The following is a 9,525-nucleotide window of genomic DNA, read 5'->3' as shown; positions in this document are numbered from 1 at the left end:
AGTATCAATTAATAAGAAAACTAATTACTAGCTATATTATAAGAGTGGTCAAATTTTTTATATTATGCAAGTAATTTCAAAATTAGTTGCAATAATGTTATATCAAAAAATAGTAAAACCATGTTGGATATTTGAATTTTGACATTACGTATTACCCAATTTCATAATTGGAAATCAGATTATGCTATACTACTTTATATTATATCATATGACAATTATGAGACTTACTAATATTTCATAGAGGAAAAATATATTTTTAATAATATTTTGATTAAATAGTATGATTTTTGTAAACACAGCCTATCAAAAATGACAAAAAATATTATGGTCAAAATATATTATATGAAAAAGGAAAATAAGATATTAAGGACTTCACTTTTTCCTCCAAGGACTTCAACATACTAGTAATCTAGTATAGCTAAAGCCAAGGCTGCTTCGATAAGACAATTCTCTTTGTGGACTCAAATGGTATGTTTAAAATAGTATTGATAATCTTATCTTGGAAAGAGATTCTATGTTAATTATCAACATGATAAAAGACAACGTTCTTCCATCTTGACACCTGAAAGATACTATCATAGAAGCTCAAAAGTTGGCGCAGAAGATTTATTGTCAATTCCAACATTGTTATCAAGAGGTTAATCAAGTTGCAGATGCATTGGCCAAATGCGCTCCTTAAGATTCAAGCGCAAAAAGCTTACTTTTTGGTAACTAAAGTCCTTGCAAATAATTAACTGCTAGATGTTATTTGTTGGAACTTTAGTTTAGGTAATTTATATTGCAATTATGATTTTGGAGGAAAAGATAAGATTGTCCACCTCCTTTGTACATGTTTGATGTTAGATTTTGAGATTAATACAAACACCTAGGCTCTACAAGGAATTAAATTTAAAAATTCTAGTATAAATTACATCAAATCTCAAAGGTCGAAGTCTTACTATGATTAAGTTTGTGAGACCCAAATTAAATGGGCTTTAAAAAACTTTTTCAATCCCTAATAACAAATTGAATTGAGACGATAATATGAGCCAAACCCATTTTGACAACTTTAACTCTATATATCATAAAGCTAGCCTATAAAAACAAGGAAAAAGACTTAATCAACAAGGGGACTCCTAGTACACAGAGATAACAACAATATTAAAACATGTAAAACACAATACTCATTGGTGTTTCTATTTTCAGTCACAATTTAATTCCTTTTTTAGCCAAAGCTTAGATGTTGAATTTAATTATTCAAATAATCATAATTAGGTATAAAATTTGTTGGTGTGAATATTGAGCTGCTCACAAACGAAGAGAAGAAGTACAAAGAGTGCCCGCACACACAAATCCAGATATTTTATCGATTATTTGGTCTTTTAGGTTTTGATTAGTTAATGATCTCAACCAACAGTGGGTTGAAGTATTATAAATTAATCTACTTTTAGAAGTTAACTACAAATAAGGCAATACACATACAATGTTAGGATTAATTACCCGTTTGAAGTCTTTTCCTTGTTATTAGTAAAATGTTGGGAGTCCTTCTCTTACTGTATATATACAAGGCATTGTACAATTGAAAATATCGATCAAATATATAAGAAAAGTATCATATATATGTATATATATATATATATATATATATATATATATATATATTGTTACATGGTACTAGAGCATGTTTGAATACCTCTCGATCATCCTTTTTATTGTATTATTTTATTTTTCACAATGAATATTGATTCACAGGCTAGTAGTTGGTCCATTCCAGCTCTTTCTTCCAGTGCAGCTTGACTTTTTCCTTCTCTAGTCCCACTGGATCTGCCATGACTAATGTGGTGGATCAAACACAAATTTTGTCTCCATCCATCAGATTATCCAAGTATGGCTCTCGTTTCTTCTGTCTTTGATGGCAAGGCTTATGAAAGCATAGAGAATAGCAATAGTGATAGCATACTCGACAAAAAAACAAATTGAAATCCATTTATGGCTCCTTGTTAGTTCCCAACACTGATCCTTTGCTTCAAAAACATGAGCCAGATGTAATGATATGCTCCTTTCATAGCTCATGAATTCTCTTTCTAAGAAAATAGCTAACCTTTGGAATGATCGAGAAGACAAATTTGACGTGTACAATTGAGCAAAATTGTTTCAGACAGAAGAAGTAAGTGCAATTAGTCAAGGTAATTTTAGTGTATCAACTTATTTCACAAAAATGAAGTGTTTGTGGAATAAGTAAGATGCACTAAACACTTACTCTTGTTGTATTTGTGAGTCTGATTGTGATGCTAAATAAAGAGTATCAAATCTCATCAGGATAAAAGATTTTTATAGTTTTTGATGGGCCTAAATGACACTTTTGTTGGTGTCAGAAGTAATATTATGTTGTCGTCTCCTTTGACTAACATTGGGCAGGCCTACTCCTTTATTATCCAAGATGAAAAACAAAGGAAAATACATGTTGCACCTGCTTATCTAGGCGATTAAGAATCTTTCATAATTGCTAATTTAGTAGGAAGGAAGTACCCGAACCTCAAGGCACAAAAATGAATTAACGCAGGATATGATGGAAAAAAGAGCAATGCGTGATTTGTGCTTACTGTAAGAAGCCAGGTTACATTGTGGATAAATGCTACAAGATTCATGATTTTCCTGCTAATTTTAAATTCACAAAACCTAGAAAGTTGCGGGGCACATCACAAGGAATTACGACTTTCAACTCAAGTGTTTACAATCACAGTAAAGGATTTACTCAAAGAGACATCAACGCTCCAGAAGTCCAAGCTCTCAGTCAGGAGAACATAATACAAATTTTGCAAATTCTTCAACAGATGAAATCAAATCAACATACAGGAGGATTCGAAGAAGCGTTGACTCTTAGTCTTTAGGGTATGTCCATGTTTCTCAGTTCTTATGCCTGCTTTATTGAAAATGATGGGAATTTTTGGATATTAGATACTGGAGCAACTAAGCATATGGCCTACAATAGGGATTTCCTTTCAAATATTAAAGCTTTTGAAACAATCACGCTATAGAGTCATGGTAAACTTGCCTAATTCCTATAGAGTCCAGGTTACTCATGCAGGAACAATCACACTATTGTCGAATATTATTCAGGACAACATTTTGTATTTACATTCTTTTAGATTTATTCTGATATATATATGCATAAGTTCTGCGTTCAAGTTTTCAATTCGAGCAAAAAGTCTAGTTCTAGTTCAGCTACAAATTCTATTAGAAACACATTAAAAAAAAATCGATCCTTAGGCATTATCCATCAAACAACTTTTGTGTCCACCCCACAACAAAATGAAACTTGAGCGGAAAAAACACCTATTAGAAACTTCTTGGGTTCTATTGTATCAGTTTCACCTTCCTATTAGCTATTGGGAAGACTATCTTTTGACAACAACATATTTAATTAATAGATTTCCCTCCAAAGTCTTAAATTTCAAAACACCAGTTGAGATACTTTTTAATACCAGAGCACAATAATCTCATCTTAGAAGTTTTGATTGTTTGTGTTTTCTTTCTACCCTTTCAAATAAAAAAAAAGTTTGATCCGAGGGCGGCTCCTTGTGTATTTTCTGGGTATCCACACGAAAAAAAGGGCTACAAAGTTCTCAATCTTAAATATCTACAGTGTTTCGTGTCATGGGATATTGTCTTTCATGAGTTACTTTTTCCATTTTCCTCTACCAAGTCCTCTGTTCCTACTGATTCCTTATTTCCTACTACTAACAAATACATGCTGGCAGATCGTGTCTTCTCATTACCTGTGGAGGATCGTGTCTCTTTAAATGATCCCATCATACAATTTACACATTTTCTAACTGTAGTTCCTGATTCTTTGCCTCAACCAGAGCTTACTCCACATATTCCTTCTAGTAGCTCTTCACAACCTACCATGGTTGATTTCATTGTGGCTATATACATGCTTTGAAGATCTTCCTTGATCAAGAATCCAAAATAAGAGATTTGGGAATTTACATTTTTTCCTTGGAATGGAAGTACTTCGTGAATCACATAGTTTGATGCTTTGTCATAGTAAAGTCGCCCTCGACTTGTTCAAGGAGTTTGATATTCTAGGCCTATCTCAGGTGTCTTCTCCTTTAGACCCAATTGTCAAACTAGGCTTCTCAAGAAGGTAAAATGATCTGATGGACCGTCATACTTGTATGCATTCGTATTTTAGACCTTACTCTGAACTTTGTCAACTAAACCCTCCAACTCAATAAAACTTAACATTTTAAATCTCTCTGACCATTGACCAGGTCTATGTGTCAACTAAATTAATGAGTTGGACAAACACGTGATTCCACGCACAAAAAAGAGCGTGAACTAAGAATTTTGATTAAAATAATTAAAAGAAAAAGAAAATTAAAATAAAAACATGAAAAAAATTAAAAATAAATGTTTCACTTCTCTCTTCTTAATTTCCCCCACCCATCCCCCTTTTTCCTATCTTCAACCATCATTTTTACCATTCTTCCCCACCCAAAACCTTCATTTCACTCTTTCTCCCCTTCCTTGCTCCTTTCAAATTTCTTTTTCTGTTCTTTTTTTCGGTGTTCTCCAGAAATTAAAAACAAAATTGTGCAAAAAAAATAAATAAATATATATAATAAACCTAGTTTTCGAAAGAAATACTTCTAATGAGTATTGACCTCTTTTGTTGTCAAAGTTATTCTTTATTTTTCATCTTGTCATTTTTGTAGACAACATCTGATAGTTTTGAATAGTGAAAAGTAATTTTTGAATATCTTTATGAAATTAGATGAAGTGTATTGTGTAAAATTGTATGCAAATATTAAGATATGTTAAGCCATTTTAATGGTGATTCATTGACATCAATGAAGGAAATGGTTTTAGAAGTTGCTCAAGTAACAATGAAGTGAATAATGTCGTGAAAATGAAGAAACAATTATTTTTTAAAATAAAAAAATAATAAATGACATGTTATATAAAATCTGATTTGGATAATGACATGTCATTTTCATTGGGCGTTTGAAGTTCACACAAAGCCAAAGGGGTTTAAAATCTTGAGTTTTATTGAGTTAAACGTTCGGTTGACAAAATGCTACGTTAGAAGGTCTAGAATACAAACTCATGCAAATATAAACGTCTATCAGACCATTTCGCCCGGTCCAATTGTTGATCCTACTTTGTATCGACATCTTTCGGGAAAGCTAAACTACCTCTCACACACACTAGATCAGATCTCTCCTTTATCGTAAAATACTTGAGTCAATACATGTTGGTGCCCAGGAAATCCTATATCAATGTTGCTCTTAGACTCCTTCGCTACCTTTTGAAAGACACGAGACTTGGCCTTTTTATATCACATTCTTCTTCATTTGAACTACGAGCCTTCTGCGATTATAATTGGGGGATATGCCCTGATACTCATTGATCTATCAGTGGTTTTTGCATTTCATTAGGGACTTCTCCTATTTCTTAGTAATCAAAGAAGCATACATCCATTATTCTTAGCTTCGCTAAAGCAGAGCTTAGGTCCATGAGACGGGTAGTTGTTGAACTCACTAGGCTTGTTCGCCTCTTTGAAGACATCTAACATCATTATTTCACTCCCTATTCCACTACACTCTGATAGCCAGGCGAAAATTTATATAGCAAAAAATCTTGTTATCCATTGACGTACAAAACACGTTGAAATTAATTGTCATTTTGTTCGCCAACAGTTCCTTGCATGAGTCATTTCACTTTCTCACATTCGATCTTCATCCCAACCAGCTGATTTGTTCACTAGACCATTTCCTGGACCTCTACTTCACACCTTATTGGGCAAGTTAGGTGTATTCCCATACTCTCCAACTTGAGGAAGGATGTTGGTGTGAATATCGATCTACTTACAAACGAAGACAAGAAGTGCAAAGAGTACTGGGCCTACACACACAGATCCAGATATCTTATCGGTTATTTGGTTTTTTGGGCCTCAGTTGGTAAACTATTTCAGCCAACAGTTGGCTGAAGTATTATAAACTAACCTACTTTTACAAGTTAACTACAAATAAGACAATAGACATATAATATTAGGATTAGTTACCTGTTATGAGTCTTTTCCTTGCTATTAGCAAAATTTAAGGAGTCTTTCTCTTGTTGTATATACACAAGACATTGTACTATTGAAAACATCGATCAAATTTATAAGAAAAGTTTTCGCATATATCTTTTGTTTTCTTACAAAATGAACATGTAAAACACAACTCTTAAAATATATTTTTTTGAATCAAATGCTTGTTGTAGCTAATTATAATTAGATTTTATTTGTTCGCTTTGTTTTGTTTTTCGTATAATATAATCTAAGAATTTGAATGTTTTTCAAATGATTTATGTTTTTGTTGTGCGTTAAATTCTTCCTTTTGATTAATATTGACTCAGATTTAATAGGATTGGATATTTCTTTCCAACTTGTTGCTGGTAAACTTGAAAAATTAGTTTCTTAAGTTAGAAATTTTCTAAGCCTAAAATTAATGTTTATTGTCTCAACTTTTATTTAATTGCTATTGTGAAGAAAGAGCCATTGAGGGATAAAATCAATTGTCCCAGTTCATTAAAATAATATATTGAAATGATAAGATACAGTGAGAACATTCATAATATATTGTCTTAATTGTTGTGACGAAAAAATGAAAACGAAAATCTAACAATAAAGAACACCAAATTTAACGTGGAAAACCCCTTCAAACGGAAGGTAACCACCACGGGATCGACAAGATCCAGATTGGTTCACTATACCAATAAGAGGGTAACAAATATTCTTCTAATGGCTACACAACAAGTGCCAAAAGAGAAAAAAACAATAGCTACACCAACAAAAGATAAATAGAAAGAAACACCACCCAAACCCAGCTTTTGTTCGGGACCTAAAACAGGATTTTTCTGACCTCCGAATCTGATCTCCACCGTTAAAATCAACCACCAACATGTCAGGAACGTGTTGAGTTTCGCTTTTCTCTAGTAGATCTTCTACAAGAGGTTTCTGGATCATTCGAAGTGGTTATCTCACCATGAGTTGGTTGATTATCAACCACAACAGCATAAGTAGGAACATTTATATGTTCTACACTCTGATCATTATCTGGATCATTACCTTGGGTTCCTTCATGTGCAGAAGATGTATAAATAATAGGAATTGGATCAACATCAACTAAGCTCTCATCAGTATGAGAATCTAGTTTCTTAGTCTTGTCAATATCTTCAATAGTTTGATCTTAAAAGAACACAACATCACGACTTCTAATGAGTTTCTTATCAATTGGATCATAGAAGCGATATCCAAACTCATCTTGACCATAACCAATGAAGATGCATTGCTTAGTTTTAACATCCAATTTCGACCTCTTATCTTTTGGAATATGCACGCAAGATTTACACCTAAACACTTTCAAGTGATCATAAGAAACATCCTTATCAAACCAAACTCTGTTTGGAACATCACCATCCAAAGCAACAACAGGAGACAAATTGATAACATAAGCAACAGTGTTAAGTGCTTCAGCCCAAAAAAGAATTTGGAAGTTTAGCCTCTGAAAGAACGCATCTAACTCTCTTAAATAAAGTTCTGTTCATCCTCTCTGCCAAACCATTTAATTGAGGAGTCTTTGAAGGAGTCTTCTGATGACGAATTCCTTGCGATTTGCAGTAGTTATCAAAAGGATCAATATACTCACCACCATTATCACTGCGAATACATTTTAATTTCTTTCCCGTTTGTCGCTCAGATAAGGCTTGAAACTGTTTAAACACATCAAGCACTTGATCTTTGGATTTTAAAGGATATACCTTGAGATTTTCTTCTAACCTCTTCATTCAACACACACTCTTTGCATATTCCATAGTCACCTTTCCACCAGTGGCAGAATTTGTTAAAGAAACACGAAGAGTTTCCCAAGAATCCGGAAGAGTATTAAGAAGCCAAAGTCCTTGTATTTCATTATCAAAATTAATACCCATTCCTGATAGCTGATCAAGAATACCCTGAAAATTATTTATATGATCAAGAATAGGACTGCCCTCCTTGTATTTAAAGGTCATCAATTGCTTTAACAAGAACAACTTGTTATTGCCAGTTTTTAAAGTGTAAAGTGTCTCCAACTTTTCCCACAATGTTCTAGCATGTGTCTCATTCACAATATGGTTGCGAACATTATCTTCAACCCATTGTCTTATATATCAATATACTTGTTGGTGATCAAATTCTCAATTTTCATCGGTCACATTCTCGGGTTTATGAGCAGAAAAAATTGGAAGATGCATCTTCTTCACGAACAATAGATCTTTCATCTTGCTTTTCCATATGTTTTAGTTTCTTCCGTTTAGACATACCATCTCACTGATATTCCCCTCCATATAGAAAACCTTAGCTCTGATATGAGTTTTTGTGATGAAAAAATAAAAACAAAAATCTAACAATAAAGAACACCAAGTTTAACATGGAAAAACCCTTCAAACCGAAGGTAACCACCACGGGATCGACAAGATCCGGATTGATTCACTATACCAATAAGAGAGTTACAAATATTCTTCTAATGGCTACACAACAAGTGTCAAAAGAGAACAAACAATAGCTACACCAACAAAAGATAAATAGAAAGAAACACCACCCAAACCCAGCTTCTGTTCGGGGCCTAAAACAGGATCTTTCTAACCTCCGAATCTGATCTCCACCGTTAAAATCAACCACCAAAATGTCAGGAACACTCAGTCCAAATTTCAGCTCGATCCAACAGTTAGTTAATCGGAAAACACGATCTGAACGTTGTTGGTCAGAGAAAAAGACTCCAGCAAAGAACCCTTTTGTTTATCTCTTTTTTTTTGTTGAAAGCTCTCTCAAAAACCTCTCTTATGTTCTAATGTCTTTAATAGACAATACCAATTAGCAATTAATTATTCTCTCAAGACCATCCTCTATTTATAAAGTTGTGCTTTTCCTTACAAAGCGAAAACCAACTACAAATAGGATTACAATGGCAATCCTTTTCCTAATAGAATTGGAAACACACTAAAGAGAATAATTTCAATCCTTTTCCAAGTAGGATTAGGCAATGGGCCTTTGGCTGGAACGTGGGCAATAACCCAACATTAATTAAGGTTGCAACTTTGCCTTTAAGATAAAGTCAATCAATTAAATGGTGAGGTCGCATTTATGTATCCTGAGATGTAATTGAAAGAAGATTAAATATGTGCTTTTTTAATGATGCACAATTTTTTTTAGAAAAAAACAATAGTAACAATAAATAATAGGATAATTGAAACAAAGAAATAATATTTAATATGAAAATCAAAGAATAATTTTACACATTTTTAGTAATAGATTATCTTCCAACAAGGGTGCGGAAGTGATTAAATATTATCAAAACATCATATTAGGGAAACCCCAGAAATAACTCGTGTAACCATCAATGATCTCATTTTGATTTGAATTGTTCATTTACATGTATTTTATATAATATTCCTTGCAATTATGTTATTTAGATATTTAGAATAAAATAATTTTTTTAAATGAAAAATTTGATAAGA

Source organism: Solanum pennellii, chromosome 10 (assembly GCF_001406875.1).
Source record: "Solanum pennellii chromosome 10, SPENNV200".
NCBI lineage: Eukaryota > Viridiplantae > Streptophyta > Magnoliopsida > Solanales > Solanaceae > Solanum > Solanum pennellii.
The sequence above is the reverse complement of the archived record's forward strand: the minus strand, read 5'-3'. Positions refer to the sequence as shown.